The 25682-nt window shown below is 40.5% G+C and overlaps 1 long non-coding RNA gene across 1 annotated transcript; it reads right to left on the bottom strand.

Annotated features, from left to right (window-relative positions):
- Window positions 1-1934: 1934 nt before the first annotated feature.
- On the bottom strand, window positions 1935-25548 carry LOC120240962. Its single transcript, XR_005530792.1, has 3 exons — window positions 25471-25548; window positions 8379-8438; window positions 1935-2008 (listed from the first exon to the last, which is right to left on the bottom strand). It is a non-coding gene; the product is annotated as an uncharacterized LOC120240962 (long non-coding RNA).
- Between the last annotated feature and the right edge of the window lie 134 nt (window positions 25549-25682).

A 25682-nucleotide genomic window follows, 5' to 3' on the forward strand; every position in this document is an offset into this window, starting at 1 on the left:
GTTGAATATTTGCCAACAATTAAGAGTCTCTGAGGTTTAGGGGCGCCTGGGTGGCTTAGTCGGTTAAGCGTCCAACTTTCGCTTGGGTCATGATCTCGCCATTCGTGGGTTCGAGCCCCGCGTCGGGCTCTGTGCTGACTGCCAGCTCAGAGCCTGGAGCCTGTTTCAGTCTGTGACTCCCTCTCTCTGACCCTCCCCTGCTAGCGCTGTCTCTCTCTCTCTCCTAGAAATAAATAAAACATTAAAAAAAAATTTTTAAAAAAAAGAAAAAAAAAAGAAAAAAAGAGTCTCTGAGGTTTAAACCTCAAAATGCTGATTCATGCACCAGAAACCATGCATTGAATAGTTATGTATTAAGTACTTTTATGTAAATTCAGCAGGTTGAACATAGCTCCATCATCCCAAATAGGATATTTTTCAAAGCTTAATTCTCTGAGAAATTTCAGCAAAAACTTTTCTTCCAGAAAAATAATCATTTCTTAAATTATTGAAGTATAATTGACATAGAATGCTATATTAGTTTCAGGTGTACATTCAAATTTCTATGCATTACTCATTGCTCACCGTGGTAAGTACAGTCACCATCTGTCAGCATACAATGTAATTACAATATTATTGACTATATTCCCTAGGCTGTACTTCCATCTCTGACTTATTTATAACTGGAAGTTTGTATATCTTAATCCCTTCGATCTATTTTCTTCATCTCTCTACCAAATTCCTCTCTGGCAACCATCAGTGTGTTTTCTGTATTTTAAGAATCTGTTGTTGTTTATTTGTTTGCCCTTTTGTTTTTTAAGATTCTACACATAACTAAAACCACATGGTATTTGTCTTTCTCAATATGATTTATTTCACTTAGCATAATGCCCTCTAGGCCCATCAACATTGTCACGAATGGCAAGATTTCATTCTTTTTTATGGTTGAGTAATATTCTAGTGTGTGTGTGTTTATACATACCATACCTTAATCCATTCATCTATCAATGGACACTTGGATTGCTTCCATATTTTGGTTATTATAAATGATGATTCATTAAACTTAGGGAGGCATATCTTTACTAATTAATTTTCCAGGGGTTAAATATCCAATAATAAATTACTCAATCATAGGGTAGTTGTGTTTTTAGATTTTTAAGGACTTCCATTCTGTTTCCACAATGGCTGTGCCAATTTACATTCCCAACAACAGTGCATGAGGGTTCCTTTTTCCTCACATCCTCACCCAACAGTGGTTATTTTTCATCCCTTTAATACTATCCATTCTGACTGGTATGAGGCAATATCTCATTTTGGTTTGATTTGCATTACCCTGGTGATTAGTGACATTGAGCATCTTTTCATGTGTCTGTTAGCCATTTGTATGTCTTCTTTGGTAAAATGTCAATTCAGGACCTCTGCCCATTTTTAAATCAGATTGTTTTTGTTCTTATGTATGTATGTATGTATGTATGTATGTATGTATGTATGTATGTATGTGTTTTAGTGTTGTGTTGTATAAGTTCTTTGTATATTTTGTATTGAAATATTGAATATGTCATTTGCAAATATCTTCTCTTATTCACTTTTGTTTTGTTGACAGTTTCTTTTGCTGTCCAAAGCCTTTTCATTTTGGGAGTGCCTGGGTGGCTCAGTCATTTAAGCATCCTTTTTGCTCAGCTCATGATCTCATGTTTTGTGAGGTTTGTGAGTTCAAGCCCTGCCTTGGGCTCTTTGCTGTCAGCACAGAGCCCACTTCAGATCCTCTGTCCACCTCTCTCTCTCTGCCTCTTCCCTACAGGCACGTGCATATGCTCTCTCTCAAAAATAAACTTAAAAAAAAAAAAAACATTTTTTTCATTTTGGTGCAGTCCCAATAGTTTATTTTTGCTTTTGTTTTTATAAAAATAATAAGTCTTGAATGGAATGGAGACCACTAAGAAATCTTTCCATTGTTCAATGTGTTAAATGTGGAATCCTCAAAAGTTCTCCTCCATCAAATTTTCCTTTGACTGGTAAGTCTTTGAACCTGAATCAAAAAATAACAAACAAAAGAAACATTTTTCCATGAGGCATGCCTCAAAACAAATGATAGGACATTCTTAGAAAAGCCACCGATTAGTCCTTCCATTTCGATGGCAAGGAAAATGAAAACATCAAAGTAATTTTTCCCACAGATAAGCAGCTGGGGGAAACTCTATTAAATCCAGTTTAATACTGGACACTGGACTTAGAATAAAGACATCTGGGTAATTTGTCCCTGCTCTGCCACATACGGTGCACTTGAGCAAGTGACATGAACTCTCTTTCAGTATCTCAGAGTGGTCTCTAAGGGCTGTCAGTGCAGACATTCTGGGATCCTGAGACTCTTTTCTGATTAGATACATTCATTAAGAAAAGAACATATTAGCTTTAATGCCAAACCTATGAGGATAGGGAGTTGGAAGGTTTTTCTCTTTCTAAACAAATTCTCCTTTAGTATTTCAAATAGAAAGAAAACATCATGATGAATAACCCCTACAATCTCAAGATTGTTTTTCCCTGATGTTATTAGAACCTTCAATTCTTATGCTTTTAATGTGTTTTTTTTTTAAGAAAATTTTCTGTTTTCTTGCTGTGTGGGAGACCTCTCACAAGGGAAGTGGCTAAATATTTTGGGACACTGGCTACTTAATTTGATTATTCACAAGATTTGTATGCTTTTTAAAAATTTTATCCTGCTTAAATAAATTGAGGATTATCTGGACATAGAACAGTCTTTACAGATTGGGCCATTCTTTGCCGTATCTCTTACCAACACTGCAAGAGCCAAATTTCTCTCCCCACTTTCTTTCCTTTAGTAGAAGCTATCCTATATTTGACTGTTAAAACAATGTGGGTGGAAGACAGACAGATCTTTCTTGCACACTTCTCATTAAATCCTCCAAATCTCTTTGTTAACTCATCCTTTTTTTTAATGTTTATTTTTGAGAGACAGAGAGAGGGAGACACAGAATTCGAAGCAGGCTCCAGGTTCCACTCTGCCAGCACAGAACCCAACGAGGAGCTTGAACCCACAAACTGTGAGATCATGACCTGAGCTGAAGTCAGATACTTAACTGACTGAGCCACCCAGGTGCCCTGTAACTCATCCTTGATGCTTCGGACAAAATTATATTGTTAAAAATGTCCAGCATTCCCCAAAGTTATTACTTTCTGTTTCTCGGTCATGAGACTTAGAAAAGGTCTTCATTAGGATGTAAGACTAGGCGGTATCTTACAGAAACTGTTGTTGAGTTCAAGCAGGAGAAAGGAAATGTACAAAGAACAGAAATACTGCACAATTTTGATATCATCATCATCACATCAAACTCTCATAGCAACAGTATTCTCTTCCAGGCACTGTTTTGAGTACTTCACACATATTAACATTGTGAAGTAGAAATGAAAATATATTCATAACTTGAGTTATAAAAACTCAACTTGTAATGTCCTATTGAAAACTTCCTTATTTGGCTACTCAAATACATCTATCTTGTAAAAAGCCGTCCTGGAATAAGAGTACCACCCAGTGGTGATGTTTTTGTTCATTAAGTTTAATGTTCTTTCCCAATAAGATTTTTTTCCACCCACTCCAGTAGAGATAGTCATAGGACCTTTCACTAGGGTTTATTTCAACCTCAGATAATCTTTTAGTGGTAGACTGTAATAATTTTCCTTCCCTCTCAACCTGTGTCATTATTCACTGTGGACAAATTATACTTTTCCACTCTGGGGATTTGAGTCTTGGCCACGTGACATGCTTGTCCAATGAAATGTGTGTGACTCTAAAGTACAGCAGAACAACCAGAGTCTCTTCATTGGCTTGTGTTGCTGGATTTGGTCCCTTGCACTCCTGCCCTGCACCATAAGAAGATCATACTCTTGTAAACAGTAAGGCTTAAACCTGAGTCCTACAATGACAGATAGATAGAGCCAACTTCAACCAACTCAGCCTGAACCAGTCTTCCAGTTCACTTGCAGACCTCTGATGGAGAAATAAATGTTGGTTGTAAACTACTGAAATCTGGGGAGTAATTTATTACACAGTATTGTTGTAGCAATGGTCACCTAATATATTCTCCTTTGTCCATAAACATGCTAAGGAATTCCATTGATCGCCAGCCCCTTCCTCTCCCAATTCTTGTTCAGTTACCTTCAGTAAGCATACATTCTCCCTTCTACTTATTCCCCGGGTCTGTTTATGAGTCTCCAAATTCTCTAACGATGGCCAATAAACATAAATAAATTCTGCTGATAAACTTTAACCAAAGAAAGAAACTTAAATTGTACTTAATTAGAAATTTGGAAGATAGCTCTAAAATGACTTTCTATACAATGTTTACCATGTTCATGTTTTATTTCAATGCTAGCTTCGGATTACCTGGGCTTGAATCCTGTCATCAACCCTTACTAGCTATGGGATCTTTGGCAAGTTTCTTAACCTCCTAGTGTCTTAGGTTTCTTATATACAAGTGAGAATAACAAGGTTTATCTACTGTGCAAGATACTTGACAAGTTAAATTTAGTTCATAGACACAAAATGGTAAAGACAGTCCTAGAAAATAGGGGTGCCTGGGTGGCTCATTCAGTTGAACATCCGACTCTTAGTTTCAGCTCCGGTCATGATCTAATGGTCCGTGAGTTCAAGCCCCACATCAGGCTCTGTGCTGACAGTGCAGAGCCTGCTTAGGATTCTTTCTCTTTCCCTGTCTCTCTGCCCCTCCCCAGCTGGCACTGTCTCTGTTTCTCAGAATAAATAAATAAACTTAAAAAAAAAAAAAACAATTAAAAAACAGTCCTGGAAAATGGTAAGAGCTTTCAAAAACCTTGGCTGTTAATTCTGTCACATCACCTGCCACATTTCAGAGCCAGAGGATGGTGTTTGACCCTGCTTATGGTTTACTTAGCTGTTCGTGAGTGTGCTTGAAATGAACAGATACCTCTAATTCCTTCTAATGGGAAGATGTAACTACTCCTTATAATTCTAAACAGCATGTTACTATTTTCAAAATGCTTTAATAGTCTTGAAATAATACAGTGTTCAGAATGTTGAGGAGGAGAGTGAGTGAAACAAAGATTTTTAGAAAATCTGATCTAACAACATGTAGAAGGGATCTGAAGTAGGCAAAGCAGGAGGCAGGGACCCAGTTAGTTGAATATGGAAAGCATCCAAGTGGGAGAGTCAGAGGATCCATAGGCTGCAACAACTCAATGGATGAAGGTAGTGATGGGGAAAAAAATGAGCACATGACCAAGGTTTCAAAAAGGTGTTTTTTTTGTTTTTTTTGTTTTTTTTGTTTGTTTGTTTTTGTTTTTTTGCTGAGTCATCCTAGGAGATTATTCCAGTCAAGATACTTGTGCAAAATATACACTCTATTCATAAGCGTGGAAAATCCTAAATCATCTCTCCAGGCCATTCTTTTCCTTCTTTTCTATCAAAATATGAGAACTTTCAGGTCCAACTTCAGATGTAGGAAACCCTCTATGCCCTCATTACTCACTAAGTATGGCCAACAGACTTTTAGACCTAATGCTCACCTCCTACAAGAAGCCTGCTGTGATTAGTTCAGAAGCATAATCTTTCTTAGCCCTAGGGGTTGACGGAGAGCAGAATGATAACATTTTTGGGATACTACTTGATGAGCCCTCAAGAGAACAGAATATCTCTACTTGGAATCTCAGAACTTAAGAGCTGAGAAAGGCCTTCATTGCTTTGGCATGTGAAGTCTTTGAAGACCTAATGAAAGCTATGGATTTTATCCCCATAAAAACACATTTACACATCCATTTTTTATGACACATACTGTCAGGGACGCATATATGCTTTTGGGGTACCTGTGAAGAACCCACAGTGTCTAGTCCAGTGCTTTCTGAGCTAATAATCTGAAAACTGACTGAATAAAATGATTTGGAATTGTGACTCACTGAGGATTTCTTCACCCACATCCACTGAACCGGTCTGAGGGTTGTTGATCCAGATATATTAATGAGTTAAAATAAACCTAAGATCCTATATGGACTCGGTTGTGTCTCCCCAAAACTGATATGTTGAAGCCTTAACCCATAGTGTGGCTGCATTTAGGAATAGGGCCCTTCAAGAGGTGATTAAGGGTAAATGAGGTCATAAGGGCAAAGTCCTACTCATGTGGGCCTGGTATCCTTATAAGAAGAGGAAAGAACACTAGGCTGCACTGTCACAGAGAAGAGGCTGTCTGGGGACACAGTGAGAAGGTGGTTGTTGTCAAGACAAGGAAAGAGGACTCAGAAACCCAACGTGGTGATGCCTTGATACTTGACTCCCAGCCTCCAGAATGGTGCAGAAATTAATTTCTGTTGTTTAAGCTCCCTGGTCCATGGCATTTTGTTACAGCAGCTCTGGCAGACTAATAATATAGGTCCCGTCTCCAAAGAACTGTATTCACAAAGCAGGATGCAGACTGAAGAGATGGTCTGGGGAACTGGGACAGCTGGTTCTGGGGGCCCATGAGACCAGTGTCCACTTTGGGCTTGACTGACCTGGGTTCAAGCCCCTGCTCAAACCCCCAGAAATGAGATTTTCTGAAGACATTGTGGCCCCTTGGAGATGTGGCTTCATTGTTTGTAAGACACAAATATTTTCCTGGAAGAAAATAGTGTTGTGAGAGTTACAGGAGAGAAAGTAAGGAGCCCAATGGACATTCCTGCATACTGTCATCACCGACAGGGTGAGGAAGCCAGGGATGGATGTGATTTTACCATGTCCCATCACTGCCAGGAGCACCAAAAATGCACAAATCTCTGTATGCCCCTCATTGCAGAATATACACCAACCTATCCTGGAATGGAATGGTGGTAACTCCTATGATCTTCTACTTCAGGAGCTTTGAAAAGAAACAGATGTCCGGGGCTCTTCAGACCTCTGAATTGGAATCTCAGAGGTCTGGGTATTTATAGTTGTAAAACTTCCCAGATGATTCTAATGCACTGGGGAAATTAAGGTCCACTGCTGTAGCTCAGTATTTTTATGAGGAAGCTGAGGCAGAGGGGGTGATTGAAGAGTGAAAGGCACAGAGCCAAATTTCACATCCAGGTCTCCTGATTCTGTCTTGAGCACAAAGCAGTATTTCTCAAAGGGCCACCTAGTGGCCATCTACATGAAATCTCCCCAGTCACCATTAAAAATGCGTATTTATCGGTTCTACCCCATGTTTACTAAATCTAAATCAAAATGAACAATCTCTCCAGATGATTCTCAAGCCTCAGTTTGAAAACCACTTTATGACATCATGCCACTGGCACTTTGTTTGAAAGATCCAACACTCTTTGTATATAGAATCTAATGTTTGCAGATACAAAAGACACCACCCAGGAGGGAGATCCCTGGACTAAGAATTCAGGGTCTGTTTCTGGCCATGGCTCTCACTAGTTCCATAAACCAGCCACATGATCTGGGAAGGTCACAGGAGTACACAAGAAAACATATATTTGAAAAATTAGAAGCAGGGGGCTCTTGGGTGGTTCAGTAAGTTACGTGCTTGACTCTCGATCTCGGCTCATGACATGGAGCCCCACATTGGGCTCTTGTTAGCACAGAGCCTGCTTGGGATTCTCGCCTTCTCTCTCTGCCCCTCCTCCGCACATACATGCACTCTCTTTCTCTCTCTCTCTCAAAATAAATAAATATGTTTTAAATAAAATTAGAAGCTGGGTATTAGTCATTAAGAACATTTAGGGATGTCTTCCATTGCTTTTTGCAGCATAAGTTACATTGTTGCAGTTTCCTTAAACTTGAAATGGCTATGAAGCATGGTCCTCTCAGAACTGTTGAATATCAAGTGTGATCTTGTAGGTTAAGTGCCTGACACAGTGTCTGTCCTACAGCAAATGCTCAATTCTCGCCTCCACTTCTAGTTTTTCAAGAGCAAATCAAAGTGGTTGCTACCATGATACTCCCCCCACTGTGGGGAGCTGCTAGCCTGGTTGGGGTGAGAGTAGGAAAGTAGTCCCTTCCAGCAAGCTAGTATGATGAAGGAGTAGTAACTCCAGAACTTCTATATTTAGAAAGGAGCTGCCATTCAGTTAGTGCTGGAGTACAGGGGCATTCGCGTTGGGACTATGTTCCTGTACCAAACACATTAGTTTTTTTTTTTTTTTTTTTTAACATTTTTATTTATTATTGAGAGAGAGACAGAGCATGAACATGGGAGGGGCAGAGGGGGGGGGAGACACAGAATCTGAAGGAGGCTCCAGACTCTGAGCTGACGCAGGGCTTGAACTCAAAAAGTGGGAGATCATGACCTGAGCCGAAGTCAGATGCTTAACCCACCCAGCCACCCAGGGGCTCCCTAAATGCATTATAATTCCATAGGCCCTCCCAACTCAAAAGGTGGTCCACATACCTGCATCAGCATTGCCAGGGAACTTGTTAGAAATGAAGAATCGCGGGTCTCACTCTGGATCTGTTGAATCAGAATCTTTGTTTTAAGGAAATAGTCAATTGAGTGGCGCACAAATTAAAACTTAAAGAACAGTGGCTTAGAAGGGCGCTGATGGAGATTAAGGGACAAAGGATACCCCTCACAAGCCACTCTGGACACGAACTCTATGTTAACAGCAATACCCCCAGCAGCTGTGCAGAAGTCCCTAAGATAGCCATACTTAAGAGGGGAAGAAAAGGATTAAGGAGAAGAGGCAGAACACTTACCCTAAAGTGTTGTTTTCAAAAATACAGAAGTAAATGGTCCCAAGAGTACTTTTTAAAAATAAAATTTTGCAGAAAAGCAAAATATAAAACAAATATATTCAGAGCAGTTTTTGCCTGAAATAGCGGAGGGTTACACATCTGCCTTTCCCCACCTCCACCTGTACCAACCTGACGTCACCTCCATGGAACCTAACTTTGAAGACCACTGGCCTAGATACCCTTGCTTTTATAGATCAACAGGGATATGATGTGTGAGGCTGGAGGAAGTGGCCTAACTCATCATGGTCTTGTCCTTAGCAAAACCAAGTGAGCAAGTCAGTCACAAACCACAAGTTCTCTGTGATTGCACCTCAATTAGAGGCTACCACACTGCTGTTCACACTGTGTGACTTCCAGGCCACCTCCACACTGGGACACAGCAGATCTGTGGGGGCTCTAGCACTCAGCTAAGGAATTAGGGCATTCACAAACAACCAAGACAGACTTCTTCTGCCCAAGCAGTATATCATCTCAGAGCCTAATGAGGTCCTTCTCAGGACCTGTTACACAGACCTAATACACTGGGAAGCAGATGGATCCAGGAAGGAAATGAAACTCACAGTTGCTGGTGCAATTGTTTAAATTGAGTTTAGAACTAAATTATCATTGCTGATCCCTCAAACACACTTTGAGAAGTCTGTGCAAGGAGCAAGTTCATTGCAAGGCATCATCATTTTTGTAAACACAGGTGGAAATAAAGGGATTTCCAAGGGTGAAGGTCTCATTTTCCACTCAGCTTCTTATTAAATGGAAATTCAGAGACTAGAGTTGAGGTCAGATTCAAGGTCCAGTGGAAGATGAAATACATGCAAATGTCTAGAAATTCAAATGTTTGGTCCCAGGGTCTCTGTAACCTGCAATGGGCTGTTTGGGCTATCAGTATATTAAAATCACAAAGGCACAAGGAGATAAATATATCTAATAGAGAAAATGGCCATTCTTAATAGATGATATTAATGCTTAATATAATTATAACAAAGTTAGATTGAATGGTAATAGCTGATCAGCTGTAATTATTAGTAATGTGGTTACTTATACTTAAGTTTCTATTATCTGCCAAGCAATTTACATGTGTTATGTGTACATGTGTTATTTTTATTCACTCCTGATTCTGCAACAGCTAGAACATATCCTAGTGCATAATAGGGGCTTGGCATAGATATATAAAATAAATGCATAAATAAATGAAAATCCTATTATTTTCATTATATAGAGAAAGGAACAGAGTTTTGTAGAAACAAAGTGTCTTTCTCAAGATCAGACAGATACCACATGTCAGCATCATTATAGGGATAGGCTTCTTCCCAAGCTGCTGCAGGGACATGTATACATGTATGTAATGTCCTATCAACTGGTATTTTAAACACTTAACATTTGTGCCAGATACTGAACTAGCAATTTACACCTTTTATTTCCTTTCATTCTCCTACCAACTCTGTATTAGGTAGGATCAGTACTCCCATTTGCAATAAAAGAAAGGGGAACTTTGCAAGATTAAACTTGCCCAAGTCCTTGTATAAACATGTGCTAGGGGAAGATCAGGCTAACTCCAGAGCCAGGATATTCATCACTGTGCTTCTTACCACGTCCTCTGCCAATATGTACACAAAAACTCACACACGCAACAAGCCATGAATTACAATGCTAGGATGTGACTGTACGTCTTGCTCTGAAATGCTGACTAATGAATGCAAGCCTTAGAAGAATGTATTCAAATGTCTGCAAGGAGTCAGTGAGGAGAAAGTCTCTCTACAAATTATTTCCTGGATTGGAATGTTCCAGCTTGGTTTTCTTTGATCTGGCCACTAGTAATTATGTGGTCATTAGTAAACAACTTACAGAATTTATTAAATGTATACTATGTCACTAGACTTTGAGCCTTTGAAGAACAGGAACTCTGCTATTTTATTTTTTTCTCCTTGATCCTTAGCACATAGAGGTTCTTAATAAAGTTTGGAATTAAATTGATAAGCAAAGCCATGATTAGCCGATCTGTACATCCTTCCAGCTCTAGCATTATTACTGTATATGATGCTAATAAACTTGAGGATTAAATGCTTCTATGGTAAACCATCCCAGTTTTGTTCTCTCTGTAAGAGATACCCCACAGTTTCTAGCCCAGATTAAGAAGTTAATAAACTGAGAGGCTGAATCCAATCTCCCTAAGCCTAGATACCACGAGGGGTAGATGTGCTGCCATTAAAACTAGATTATACCATAAATCCAATGCAAGTCTGATAAATGAGTGGTAGCCTTAACCGAGGTTTGACTGGCACCAGCCATTGCCAAGAACACAAGGAGCTCGTTCTCCAATGCCAACCCACAGGGTAAGGGAAAATGGTCACTTTCTGGAAGTAGTCATTGAGTGAAATTCTTACCTATACCCTCTGAAACATCAAGCAAAATTTGGTAAGGTCTCTTAGGAAAAAATCAATTTCTCACTTTCATATAGCTCTTAAAAGCCTGCCAAGCACTTTTGCTTTCATTATTCCATTTGATCCTCAGCAAGCTGGAGAGATATGCAAGCAGAGGCAGAGGACGGATTCAAGGAAGTTATCCGATTTTCTTAAGTGTACAAGGTAACAGAAAAATATTATAATACGTGTCTTATAATTTCTTCAGCGGAATCCTCTGGCCCTTACTAAGCACTAGGCATCTTCCACCTGCCTCCTATTGTTCTGGGAGGTAGCCGGGACTGGTGAAGTCAGCACTACTTAAACATCAGAGAGAGAGAGAAATTTAGGTCCATCTCTGCCCATCAGTATGAATTTAATTTAGAAGCACAATTCTGTCAACATAACATGGCACTGTGCTCCCTTCTTTCCAACGTCAATTTGATGATTAATTATGGTGGAGCTTGAAATGTACCTGCACATATTAAGTATATTATATGTCACTTCTTCTTTACCTTCCTTCGGAAGAATGTAATCGCTGCAGAGTGATCTTTCTAGAAAGAGAGAGAGAGAGAGGGAGGGAGAGAGAGGGAGGGAGAGAGAGGGAGGGAGAGAGAGGGAGAGATCCTGAGATATTGCGGAAATAGCAATTTAGGCCAGTGGTGGACAGTACCAAAATGAAAAGTCCCTGCTAGTTTGCCTAGAAGACCACCTGTACTGGGTCTTTTTATAGAAAAGAAGCAGAAACAATGTATTTTCAATTATAATTAATGAATCAATATGTTTATAGACAATCCACTTCAACAGAGATCTGAAAGGATGGGTGGATGTTCACTTCAAAGAAGCCCCATTAAAGGTTCATGAAATTGAACGTGGTGAACCGCAATTCCATTGGCGACCCTTATTCCCTTCAAGGGTTCACACATTAATTCCTACCTACATCCACATGCTGATGTGAAAGGAGATTAAATCTTAGGGAAAAATTCCAAATGATACTAAGAAAAGGCACAGATGATACAGTGAAGTTTCCAAAGGTCTTTCTCAGACAGAAATCATTGCTTATAGCTCTCCCAGCAACCTTGTGAGGTAGACATTTCTATACCCTTCAACTTAGAGATAAATTTGAAGGTTACTGCTGGAGACCTTGAAGTTAGGAAGTGATAGAGCTAGGGCCTAGACCTGACCCTTAGACCCACTCCCAGTCTTCTGTTATTTCTACACCATGCTGAGTCCACTGTCCCCTAGAGTTATGAAATGAGTTACAACTCCAGAAATGGAGATATCCTTTTAACATATCATTATTTTTGTCTGGATCATAGTGTATTTATGGAGGATTATCCTCAGGTAAGGACCAAATGAGAAGTGATGACTTAGGTTCTAACCCTAAGTCATGCAGTCTATGCCCTTACTCCTAAACATTCCATATAGCACTAGACTTTGAATGTTCCTATATCATCCCCAAACTCAAGGCCTTCACAAAAATATCTATTCACAGCTCTTTCTCTTGGCATCTCTATGGTGTCTGCCAACCTGGAAAGAAAGAACCCTAGAACTGTGAAAAACACTGAAATCCAGAATTCAGTATCCTAACCTTTTGGCCATATCCACATAGTATGTATCACTCTAGCACATTCTAATAGATATTAAGAAACATTAACATTTTGTTTCTTCATTTGTACTTATTTTAAATGCAATAAATTTTAGCCTTAGATATAATCCCTAATGAATCCAGTGAGCAACTTGTACCAAGCCATGACTAAATACAGTTTTCATAAGGCTTAAAAAAATCCTATTTAAAGTCTGTGACTAAGATATACCCAAAGGTACAAACAATTCTTCAAAACCTTTTTTAGCCACTGTATTAAGTTCAAGCAAATAATGTGTGCACAGGGATACATGTGGTTGAAATTCTAAGATTTGTTCTCAAAAGATAAATGCACAGACATATTAAATTGTAATAAGTGGTTGTTAGCTTCTCATGATCTGTCAGTATCAACATATATAAAAGAAGAGGATTTTTTTCAAAATAACTGGAAGTTTATGCATTCAAGGGATATTGAATAAAAGCCAAGCCAGTTCACCTCTATAAAAAGGAAGAGATGGCTGGCTGGGAAACTTTGGATTTGCTCAACCTGGTCCCTATACCTAGCACCCTGAGATCTCTCAAGTATCTGTAGGATCTAGAGCAATGTATCCATTTTATTTGTCTTTTTTTTTTTTTTTAATTTTATTTTGGAGAGAGAGACAGAACATGAGCAGGGGAGGGACAGAGAGAGAGGCAGACACAGAATCCGGAGCAGGCTCCAGACTCTGAGATCTTGGCACAGAGCCCTACCTGGGACTCAAACTCTTGGACTATGAGATCATGACCTGAGCTGAAGTAGGATGCTTAACCGACTGAGCCACCCAGGCACCCCACAATGCATCCATTTTAATACAACAAAACCATGAGACTCTTCATTTAGACCCTAACTTCCTTAATACATAATCCTATGAAGTGTGGTTTCCAGGTTTCCTAACATGGATGAGATTAAAAGCAGAAAATCAGAAGCTGAGTTAAGAGGCGATTTCCAGATAATAAGCAAGGAGACATAAAAATCATAAAATGCAGGCAACAAGAATTTAAGAAGCAACATAAATGAAGCTGTTTGGTGAAAGAGTAAAAATTTTGTGTGCCTCAACAGGATGTCCCTTGTGAGAGTCCAATGGGACCAGTGCATGGGATCGTAAAGCAGTGCCAGGAATGGTGTAAACACGCAATATTCAGAAGCTACGACAAGATATTGAAAGAAGAAGGCATCATGACCCCACTTTGGTGGAGTATGGTGTCAGAACAAATGCTCATCATGCTGGTTTCAAACAATCACGAAAAGAAAACAAAATTTGCCAATCTCTTCTGAAGCTTTCAGAAAGTTTGCCAGCTTCTATTTAGGAAGATTTCCAGAAAATTATTAAAAAGGAAAGTATACCTTCTTAAGATGAATCTGCTTCAGTTTTTTTTTTTTTTTTTTTAAGTCACTTAAGTGGAATGCTTCATTTTCTGGGAATGCCAGATCAACAAGAAGGGTCCTACATGTCCACCGTTGTAATTTTTCTTATGCTTTTACACTTGATGATAGGTTATATATGTATTTTCCTAAATTACCTATTTTCCCTTCCAGTAGGTTAGCCAAGCTTTTACTCGTTCGCACCTAGTTATCTGCTTTCCATATCCATACCATGTATATCTAATGCATAGATTCATTAATGTCTTTATTTACTCCCTACCTCATTCCACAAAAGGTTCAAGGTGGCTTGTAGGAAAACATACAAACTGATAGTAAGAAATGGCCAAATTATGGAAAGAGCCTAAATGTCCATCGACTGACAAATGGATAAAGATGTGGTGTGTATACACACACACACACACACACACACACTGGAATTTTACTTACTGACCAAAAAGAATGAAATCTTGCCATTCACAACAATGTGGATGGAACTAGAGTGTATTATGCTAAGCAAAATAAGTCAGAGAAATATAAATATCACATGATTTCACTCATACGTGGACTTTAAGAAATAAAACAGGGAAAGGGAAAGACAAGAAGATCAAAAGAGAGTGGGAGGCAAACCATAAGAGGCTTATAAATACAGAGAACAAACTGAGAGTTGCTGGAGGAAAGGTGGATGGAGAGATGGACTAAATGAGTGATGGACATTAGGGAGGACATTTGTTGGGATGAGTACTCGGTGTTATATATAAGAGATGAGTCTCTAATTCTAGAAAAAAATAAATTTAAAAAAAATAAAATAAATATACACTTAAAATGAGGATCAGGGAATATATTTCAGTGCAAATAACTGCTTACAGGTAGGCTGCATCCAAAAATGGAGTTCTGTCATGGTGGACATGTCTGATAAGCACGTGGCCCAACTGTAACCTAAGTGCTACATGGTGGCATGGAGTGGGAGGAGGAGAGGGGAATTGAGCAGTGTTTATGCACATCCTCAGGCAAGAGAAGGGCCCCTGAGTCAGCTGACCTAAGAACAAAAACCAATCATAACAGGGAATAATGACTTTAGTTACAGTACTGTGGTTATTTTTCAAATCCATTGCAAGCCAGTCAACTTGAAGAGTGTGAGGGCTTTAAATAAACAATACAGATTCTAATTTAGCAAATTCTTTTAAGCATGGCAGAATTGTCAATACTGCTGTAGGACCTCTCTAACAGAATGTAACATCAAGTCAGGAGGGGAATCAAACATCCCTTTCAACCCTCCCCAGCCTGCTAAGAACCTTTTGCTCTGCGGTGGCTCAAGAGTACAGTAACACTTGGCAGGTCAGTGGCAACCCCCATAGGGAATTTTAGAACAGCAGGAGAAACTATGGTTTGTAGCAGAGAGAGGAGCAGAGATGCCCTCCCAGGAGAGCCATACTGCATAGAAAAGAGAGGACACTGCCAGGGATGGTGAAGCAATAGCAGCCACCAGTGCAATATTGTGGGAAGATGCCAGTCCTATGGACCACTCCATTTAAACATCCCACAATACAAAATTCTGAGCCTTGCCTTTCTTACTGTCCACTATGGGGGTCCAAGCTTTGTCCACCACTTCAAGAATTATGCCCTATAGCTTCATTGGTTCTCTAGATTTTTATCATAAAGAAAATAGAGGAGGGGAGACCCACAGGGAATTAAAAAATAAAGATAAGAGGTGGATGAAGGTAGCTGGAGGAGTTTTCTCTTAAAGTGCAAATCAAGGCTGCACAGAGATGGGACTGAGAATGTTTCTGGTTTATTTTGTTTCGTTGTTAGGGAATGCTGCCAGGAAATTGATGGGATATAAGGGAGGTGGTTGGAAGGAAAGGGGGGTGGTTAATGAGTGTGAATGTGGTCTACACTTGGCATTGCTATAATGAGGTTGGAGGATTGCAAGTAAAGAAGATGAATTTATACTGAAAATACATTTGGAGGACTGGACCCTGTAGCCCACTATGGTGCACTAAGACTGGACCATGAAGGTCATGGTTCTGTTAAGTGTTATCCCAGTAATGACTTTTTGGCCTTCTGTGTGGAATTCTGTCCAGCACAGCAGCAGTTCCTAAGAGAGCAGTGGAAGCAGCAGAAAATGTGTCCATGAGCATATGGGAGAAATTCCAGGGACTCTCTCTCTCTCTCACACACACACACACACACACACACACACACACACACACTCACACACACTCACACAAAACATTTAAAGGGGGAAGGGAGAAGAGAAGGGTTTGCAGGAGGGGAAGTATTTGCAGATTCTGTGTCAGCAGTTGGTGGCAGAAGAGAGTACAACTTGAATTATCGCCGTTAACGAATTCACAGGCAGGTAACGTGGGAAAATGTGCATTCAATGTAAGTTATAATAAGAGGGTATCCCCATATGCTTATTAAAGATTGTTGCCAATACCTAAAAGAAAAATATAAATTACTTTAGTAGAGCAGAAGAAGCTTGCCATGATCTGGCTGTCATGTCAGCCTCATCTTTCATCTAAATTCTAGAGCTGTGGTTCTCAGTTATGGGAGATCTTTGCCCCCCACCCCCGGGGACATTGGGCAACATGTGAAACACTTTTGATTGCCACAGGTAGTGGGGGAAGAGAAAATGCTACTAGCATCTGATCAATAAAGGCTAGGGATTTGGCTAAACACCCTACAAAACACAAATCAGTCCCCAGAGCACCATCTCCATCACTAATCCAAATGCCAGGAGCACTGAGGGTGAGAAAGATCTCTTAGATACACTGAATCTCTTGTAAATTACTCATGCATTGCTTGGCTTATCGGTTCCAATCCTTGATAGGACTGCTCCCTCTTCCTGGAAAGCAAAGCTCAATCCCAAACAACCATCAAACTCTTATACATCTCCACTCAACTCTGGTCATGTTTTTGAGAACTTCCTAGGATTTCAGAGAATGACTTGAGTGCTATTTCAGGGATTTGGCCATTGCACTTGTGTATATTTTCATTATGGCAATATTATAATAATTGGTAATTTCTTTCCATCTTCTCTCCCCTCCCCCCCACTTACACTGTAAGTTCACCAAGGCAGGGAAGGGAGGGGTTACCTTTATATTTTTTATCCTTATATTTCCAACTCTTGGCCTTTTGTGATCAAAAAAAATATTTGTGGAGTGTATAAACATTTAAGTCATGTAATCTCTGGGGTGATTTTTTACATATAGAGAGAGACAAAGCATGAGTAGGGGAGGGGCAGAGAGAGAGGGAGACACAGAATCTGAAGAAGGCTCCAGGCTCTGAGCTGTCAGCACAGAGCCTGACATGGGGCCTGAACTCACAAACCGTGAGATCATGACCTGAGCTGAAGTTGGATGCTTAAGTGACTGAGCCACCCAGGCGCCCCGATGTCTTTCATTTTAAAAATTGGACATAATCATAGCTTCTCTGCCTTCACATATTTCTTGACATAACTGAATGAGATAATAGATGGCAAGTTATTTCATACTTCATAATGATAATAGCTTCCATTCACCAACCATCTATGTGCTTAGGACTGGGTTAGATGCTTTACATGTAACACATCTAATTCTCCTAAATTGTTAAGGAGTGCTATTATTTCTCTCTGTATTAATGAGGACATCTGGACATAAGGGATTCAAGTGACTTGTCCAAGATCAGAGAGTTAGGAAATAGCAGATTTGAAGCTCAAATCCAAATTTTGAAAGTGAGCCAGGGGTACACACTTTGACATAACTGCAAAAACATAAGAGTTTAAAGATAGGGAGATTCCAAAAGATAGGACATTTATCCAAATAGTCAAGGAAATTTTTTTTTTTTTTTTTTTTTTTTTTTTTGCCTGTCACCTGACCAACACTGAGAACTTTCTCAGGGAAACTGGAGTCTTAATAGCACAATTACCCTACCTGATTAATCAGAATTGCTGTTTGTTTGTGCATGAAAGATAACTCATTATGGCAAATATGCATTAGAAGGCCATAATATATGCATTTATTCAATTAAATCTAATGTATTATTTAAGGCTCGGTGTGTGATATTTATCACTAGCAAATGCAAATTTATACAGATTATCAAAGTCTAATTAGGTGCACGGCTTGTGAAAATAGCCTGTTACTTGCAAGCTACAGCCAAGACTTAATCTACTCTGGGCCAGTATATTAGAGGGTCTGGCAATGGACACCACATGTCACATGCACACTTTGTCTCATAAAGAGCTTTAAAGGCAAATGGTTGGAGCCCATTACCATGGGCTCCTCCAGTTACTTGTAGAAGCCACTGCCAACATCTTGAAGGGTACCATTCACTCAGTATCACGTACCCTCTTGAGTATCAAGGTTCTCCATCACTCTACCAACTAGAGTTAGTGCTAGTTAAGTACTTGTCTTCCCCCATTTAAGCAACCCACTTATATGCCATACACAGGAGACAAGGGAGTCCTTAAAACACTCACTCAGTAAGAGAACAATGAGAATCTACTGTGCAAGGCTTTGTATTCAGCTTAGAGCATACGCACATAGATGGGGCGAGGCCCCAGGATCAGGAGATAAGAGTTATGCAGACTTTTAGAGCACAAATTGAAGCGTCCCACAGTCCAAGAGACAGAGCCCTGACTCTGTGATTTATCATCTCTGTGATCCCAACCAAGTCACTTTAAATCTCCAATCCCCAATCCCTTCATCTCATGCATGGGAGAACTAATACCTGCTTCTAGCGTGTGTGTGTGTGTGTGTGTGTGTATGTGTGTGTGTGTGTACACACACACACATAGAGAGAGAGCCACTATTTTTGACACAAAATGTAGATCTGTCTTCTCACCCCTGCAGGACCAACCCTTGGGTCCTGCTACATCTTTACTCCAGTTATTCAATCACACCCAGTATTGCTTGATTTTTTTTTCTTTTTTAAGACTTTACTATAGTTTTTCCTGTAAAGACAGAGTAGAGTGTTAATAATTTTTGTTCCACATCAATCCACCCTAAACATCTTCACCAGAATTCTTTTCCAGTTTGTTTTTTTCTTGCTCCCTCTATCTCACAGGCATTGTTTCTCTGTCTTTTCCCCAAACAGAATATATCTTGTTCTCAGTGGCTCTCAGTCACTTGACTCTCTTCTCAAACTTCCATCCCTTGCCTCTCAAAAAGAAATTCCTAAAGCTTACAGGCCCAAGTGGGCAAAAGGATCCTTGAAAAACCCTGCCTCTGTAGGCTGAGATCAGTGCCTATTTGCATGAAATGGATTGTCCTCGATTTGGGAAAAAGATGGACTTGATAAATAATCTCTGAATATCAGCTGTGCCATGACAGTGAGATCATTTCTTTGTAACTAAAAGAGAAGGGAAAGAAGGAATTAGAAGGCCTTCAAACACAGAAAACACCTTACCAAATTTAAATCCTGTACAATCTTGCAAAAGGCTAAGCTGCTGGGGTAAAAGTAACAATGCCTTGTAGCTGTGGACTATTTTTGTCATCAAGCTGGAGGGCATTTTACCAGAAATGGGTCTTGAGATGAACTACTTAGCAAAGTGAAAGAGAAGAATGTAAGTCACCACTATCTTAGTATAACTATTTCTTCCCAAAAGAAAAGTTACACTAATTATACTTACCACCATATACTCCCCACCAGAACTCAGCCTTTAAGATGTTACTGCATTGGTGTCGTCAGTGAAATAAGAGAGCCATCCAGAAGAAGGTGTGGGGCACCTGGGTGGTTCAGTTGGTTAAACAGGTTAAGCATCTAACTCATGATTTTAGATCAGGTCATGATATGAAATCCAACCCTGCACTGAGCTCCACACCCAAGTGAAGATTCTCTCTCACCTCCTCTCTGCCCCTTCCTTGCTCACTTGCACTTTCTCGCTCGCTCTCTCTCAAAAAAAAAAAGGCGGGGGGGAAGACTTGGTCCTGGCACATCCTTCTCCAGATGATCTCCTTCTGCTTCTCACTCCCCTTTTGCTTCCAGTCGAGGCAATTCCCCTAATCCCATAAATGTCTGGTAATCTCCCCAAAGCTTGTTTTTTCTTATATTGCCTTACTCTAGAATGACCTCCCCACCCACCTCCATCTATACACACCCAGGTCTCACCCATCCTTCAAGGCTCAGCTCAAGAAGAGCTGACATTTTTTGAGTCCATGCTAAATCCTAGATACTAATCCGTTGCTTTATTTGCATTAACTCTCTGAATTCTCATGCCAGCCCTAAGAGGAGCACCATTACTATCCCAATTTTTACAGATGAGGCAACTGAGTCCCAGAGAGGTTAATGGACTTGCCCCAAATCAAACAACCAATACAAGGCAGAGGTGGGATTTGAACCCTAGGATATGGCCTCAGAATCTCATGCCCTTAACTTTTATACTCCATGCCTTCTGTTGACTGTCGCCTGGAATGTTCTTCACTGCTTGGAGCTTCCCATTAAGTTCACTTTCCTAAGGCTGTTCACATTCAACCTTGCACCAAAAAAGTCCCTCCTCCTTTTCCCCTACAAGATTGGGTGAGGGTTGTATCCACATCAGTTTTATCTGTTTACTTAAAAAAAAATAAGTATACAATATGATCTCAATAAATATAAGAGCATAGACACAATGGGTCAGATCTAAACCTCACAATTTTTCTGCAGAATGTCTGTGCTCATTTTAACATCTAAGAGGCCACTCTCAAACAGTGGAAATCTAAGGAAATATTCTGTGATTAAACAAAGGATCCCCTTCCCCACTCACTTCTTCCCTCTATGTAATATTTAGTCTGAAAATGTTGGTTTGCAAGCAGACTGATTAAATGTGTGTTGGGGACTTAAAAGAAAAAAAAACAAAACAAAACAAAAAGTAGGAGATTTGTCTCCACAGCAGGAAATGAGGAGAGAGAGAAAGAGAGGAGGCAACTGTAAAGAAGCCAATTTGTTTTTTCAAACATGAAAGAAAAAAAAAAATGTATATATATAATTTAACCAAAAAATTATCTCCAAACACCCAGGGAACCCCGTGCCTGTCCAAATAGACAAAACACACGGACATTCTCTGTGTGTTTGTGTGGGTTGTTAATTTGATGCAGGCAGTGCAGAGGAGAAGCATTATGAGCTCAGAAACACACATACACTAGGCAGGAACACAGGCATCAGAGAATGGAGGATGCACGAGGCTAGCAAAGACTGTGTGTCCAAAGATCCAGGGTTGTGAACAATTTCAGTGCACATATGGTGTGATGGGGAGAGGGATTTAGATCTCCTGACTCCGTCAGCTCTTGACTAAAGTACCTTAGGCCTCCCTGAATTTGATAGTACCAGTCACCTAGGATGGTTGTTAAAAACGAATCCCCCACCCCTATCCCAAGCCTCTTGAGTCAGAATCTCTCCCAGAGGCACTCTGAAATCTTTAAATTCAACAAATACCTAATGTTTGGTAGGACCAGCTGAGGCAGGGAATCATGGCCTTGGGCAGGTGGAGCTAGATTCCCTTTTTTGTGGCAGGCCAAGGTGCAGGGATTAGAATGTCCAGGTCCTCAATGTAGAAGGAACCCAGATTAGAAATCGGGAGACCAGGTGGTCATGTAAATTCTCTGGGCCCCCCTGCCCCAGTCTGTGAAGTTTCTTTGCCAGCTTTACACCCTTTCTACTACATCCAGGCTCATGCAGTGCTTTCTGAAGTTGAACTTTTGGTTTAGGAGGCGATGCTTAATAACAGCTATCTCATCATAATTACTTAACTACAAGGGCTGAAGCCTCCCCAAAACAATTCCTGACACAAAACTACTAGTCCCAAGTCTTTAGGAAGGAGCTCTGTGGCAGCCAGTTTTCAATATGGCCTCAGATGATTCTATCCATCAGCCATCATGCTGCCATATAGGATAATCCATGATGGTAGAAAATCATTTTGCAGAAATAGCAAAGTGCGGCTTCTGAGGCTACTCAGAAATGACACTGTCAGCTCCACTTTGTTCTTGTGTATCATTAGGTAATGCTCTCTAGGGGAAGGGGGCCACCATATTGTGAAGAAGGGCAAAAGCTCTATGGAGATATCCACATGGCTAGGAACTGAGGCTCACTGCAACAGTCCCCTTCAATCTGCCAACTGATTCACCTGGGAATCAAACCCTGCAGCCCCAGTCAATCCTTTAGATAAGAGCTGCCCAGGGAAAAGCCTTAACTATAATCTTCCAAGAGACCTTCAGCCAGAACCACCTCAGTAAACCTCTTCTGATATTCTGATCCACAGAAACTGTGTGAGTTATTGTTATTTTAAACTGCTGTGCTTTGAGTTAATTTGTTGTGCAGTAATAGATAAATATACCATCTCTCTCTCTCATTTGATAATGACTTACATGGGACCTAGGAATGGATCCATGGGTCCTAGCTGGCAGAATGGCAACTACATGTATCAAAGGAATACTAACCACTTTACCTGTGTAATTATTAAGAGCCAAAGAGCATCATTCCCATTTTATGGATGAAGTTATATGGTTCAGAGATGTCAATTAATATGTCCAAGGCTTCTGACTTAATATGGTGAAGTCAGAACTTGAAAGAAGGTCTGGTCCAAAAGGAATTCCTCTATTTGTGTTTTAAGGATGAGTACTCTTCCATTGTATGTATATACCTTGTTTTCTTTATCCATTCATCTGTCAATGGACATTTAACTTATTTCTACATGTTGGCTAATGTGATAATGCTACAGTGAACATGAGAGTACAGATGCCTCTTTGAGATCCTGATTTCAATTATTTTGGATAAATACTCAGAAGTGGGATGGCTGGATCATATGGTTGCTCTATTTTTAATTTTTTGAAGCCTTAAAAAGGAAGGAAATTCTGCACTGCACGACAGCATGGATGAACCTTGAAGACATTATGCTAGGTGAGATATGCCAGTCACAGAAGAACAAGTGCTGCATGATTCTAATTCCATGAGGCATCTAAATAGTCAAACACATAGAGGCAGCGGACAGAAAGGTGGTTTCCAGGGGCTGGGGTCATGGGGAGCTGCTATTCAAAAGATACAACGTTTCAGTTACATAGGATGAATAATTTTAGAGATCTGCTGTACATCACTGTGCCTGTAGGTAACAATACTGTATTGTACACTTCAAATGTGTTAAGAGGGTAGATCTCATGTTAAATGTTCTTACAATTAAAAAAGAAAAAGAAAAGAAAAGAAAAAAGGGATTCTCCACTCTGTATGCTTACTGTAGTCTCCAAGCACTTTGTATCCATCTCAACTCCACCCATCTCACTAAGCTGTAGTGTTCACGTCTGTGCAAAGGGGGTATGTTAAGATGCTCCTTGATCTGCATGGATGCAGTGGGAGGAATACAATTTCAAGTACGGGCTCTCTGAGCCTCAGTCGCCTCATCAGTAAAATGGAAATAGTAACTACTTCATAGAGCAGTTGGAAAAATTCAGTCTCAGAAGGTACATGCCATTGTTTTATAAAATCTAACAGCTAAAACCAAAGCAAATTATTGTTTTTATGATTATGATTGGTATCTTCATTTATGCCAAGCTCGTAGAGATTACCGGATTAAAAATGCCAATTATGACTGCCCACCCAGGGTCTGTGTAAAGGCCCTAAGCTTTAAGGATAGTGGATGCATCCTTATTTCCCAGAACACGAAAAAAACATCGAATCACTATTTATTGTCTTGCAGCTATAATTGATTACGGGATAAGAGTTGTTTTGTCAATCTTCCACTTCAGTCCTTGAATAAGAGGTTAGTAAATAATAATGATAAAAAAAAAAAAAGCCCACAGTGCATCATTCTCTGTTGAATCCTGCCCACACAGCCTGTCTTACTTGTATCTCTTTGAAAATGGTCTTTACTAATATCAACTTCTGGAAAAAATGTTTCTTATGTCGAATCATCAGGAGTGGAGAAAAAAGCAAATTAAAACAATTGCCTTGTCTCCCTACCCTTGGGACCCACCCCGATGTAGATGACAGAGTTGGGGACAGAGGGTGCAGAAGAAAGGGACATGAGGGAAAACCCACGCCCAGAATTTCCAAGCCAGAAAGACATTATTTCTTTAAAATTACAAAACACAAATCAATTTCATTCAGACTGTAAGAGCAGAAAGGAATGGGGGATTTGACTGGCAATGTTTAGAAATAAACGATTTCTGGAAATTGATTGTAAGTTAAAAATTGAGAGATGCTGCCCTTTTAAAATAAAAAAAAGAACTACAGTTTCCCCACACGCAAACAGCCTCCTTCATCAGCTCTGCCCACTCCCGTCTCCTGGGTGTTCTCCTGACCTCCCCCTTCCACACCTGGGACACAGGCTTTCTCCTGGACTGCAGCCTCCCAGACTGGGGGCTAAGCTCTTCCTGTCCTACAACTACCGCCCCCCCCCCCCCCCCCCCCGGCCACTGACACACTGGCCTTCCTTCCTCTTCTCTGGAGGACCGAAGCTTCTGGCCTAATCCTCCTTTCTCCCCCACCAAGTTTCTGTTTGAGACTAACAGAAAAGAGGGTGGGAAAGAAAGATGACAGAAGATGCAAGGTGGAGATTATGGCTACGAAGACCAAGAAAGGGCACTGGGGTGCCTGGGTGGCTCAGTTTGTTAAGCATACAACTTCGGCTCGGGTCATGGTCTCATGGTTCGTGAGTTCCCCCGAGTTGGACTCTGTGCTGGCACCTCAGAGCCTGGAGCCTGCTTTGGATTCTGTGTCTCCCTCTCTCTCTGCCCCTCCCCCACTCATGTTGTCTTTCAAAAATAAATAAACATTAAAATGTTTTTTTTTTAAGTACCAAGAAAGGGCAAGGCAGAGAATATGTGGGGGAGGGGTGGAAATTAAGGGATCAGAGAAGTACAGGGGTTAAAAAAATATAATCTGAAACACACTCTTTGCCAGAGACTCCAATCAAATAATTGCCCTAACTCAAGGGGTCTCTGGGAATTCATATTTATTCCCCCTCATGCTCTCCCCATCTTTCTCTTCCCCAGTCTCTGTCTCACACCCCACACAGCCAAAAATGGTGGCCCATGCCAGCACCACCACCTTTATAACTGTCACCTCCACTGCACAAACACACACACATGACCACACGCACGACCTCACACACAATCACACTCACAGTCTCACACCTGCTTTCCCTCACTGTATATTGTCTTAGGGACTCTGGTGACACATATTTATTTCATTTTCTACCATTTCCTCTCATTTTGTTGCCCAGTGTGACAACAAGACATCATAGCCACAGTCCCCACAGAGACTAAATTTGAGGAAACTGGGGGATGGGGCATGAGAAGTCCTCCAATTAAAAAGAAAATGGGTATGACTCAAAAGGGGCTTCATTCTTTCCGGTCTACACCACAGAACACATCTAATTATCTCTTGAGATAATGAACAGACCAGAGATTTAGAAAGAAAATACCTGTTTTTCCAGCTTCAAAGACGACTACCTTCCCCCAGAAGCCAGTCCCAGCAGCTCTGGCTTCCGCTCTGGGGCGCCCTTCTTTTCTGCCATTTTTTGCAAACATACCCTTCGAAAGTACTCCGGAGGTTGGCTCAATCCTTTTGTGGCCCTGCACTGCCATCGTGTGGTAAAGGCCAGAACTGCACCCACTTAAACCGAGAGAACCAATG

This window comes from Hyaena hyaena, unplaced genomic scaffold, assembly GCF_003009895.1.
Source record: "Hyaena hyaena isolate Hyena2069 unplaced genomic scaffold, ASM300989v1 scaffold_273, whole genome shotgun sequence".
NCBI classification, from domain to species: Eukaryota; Metazoa; Chordata; class Mammalia; order Carnivora; family Hyaenidae; genus Hyaena; species Hyaena hyaena.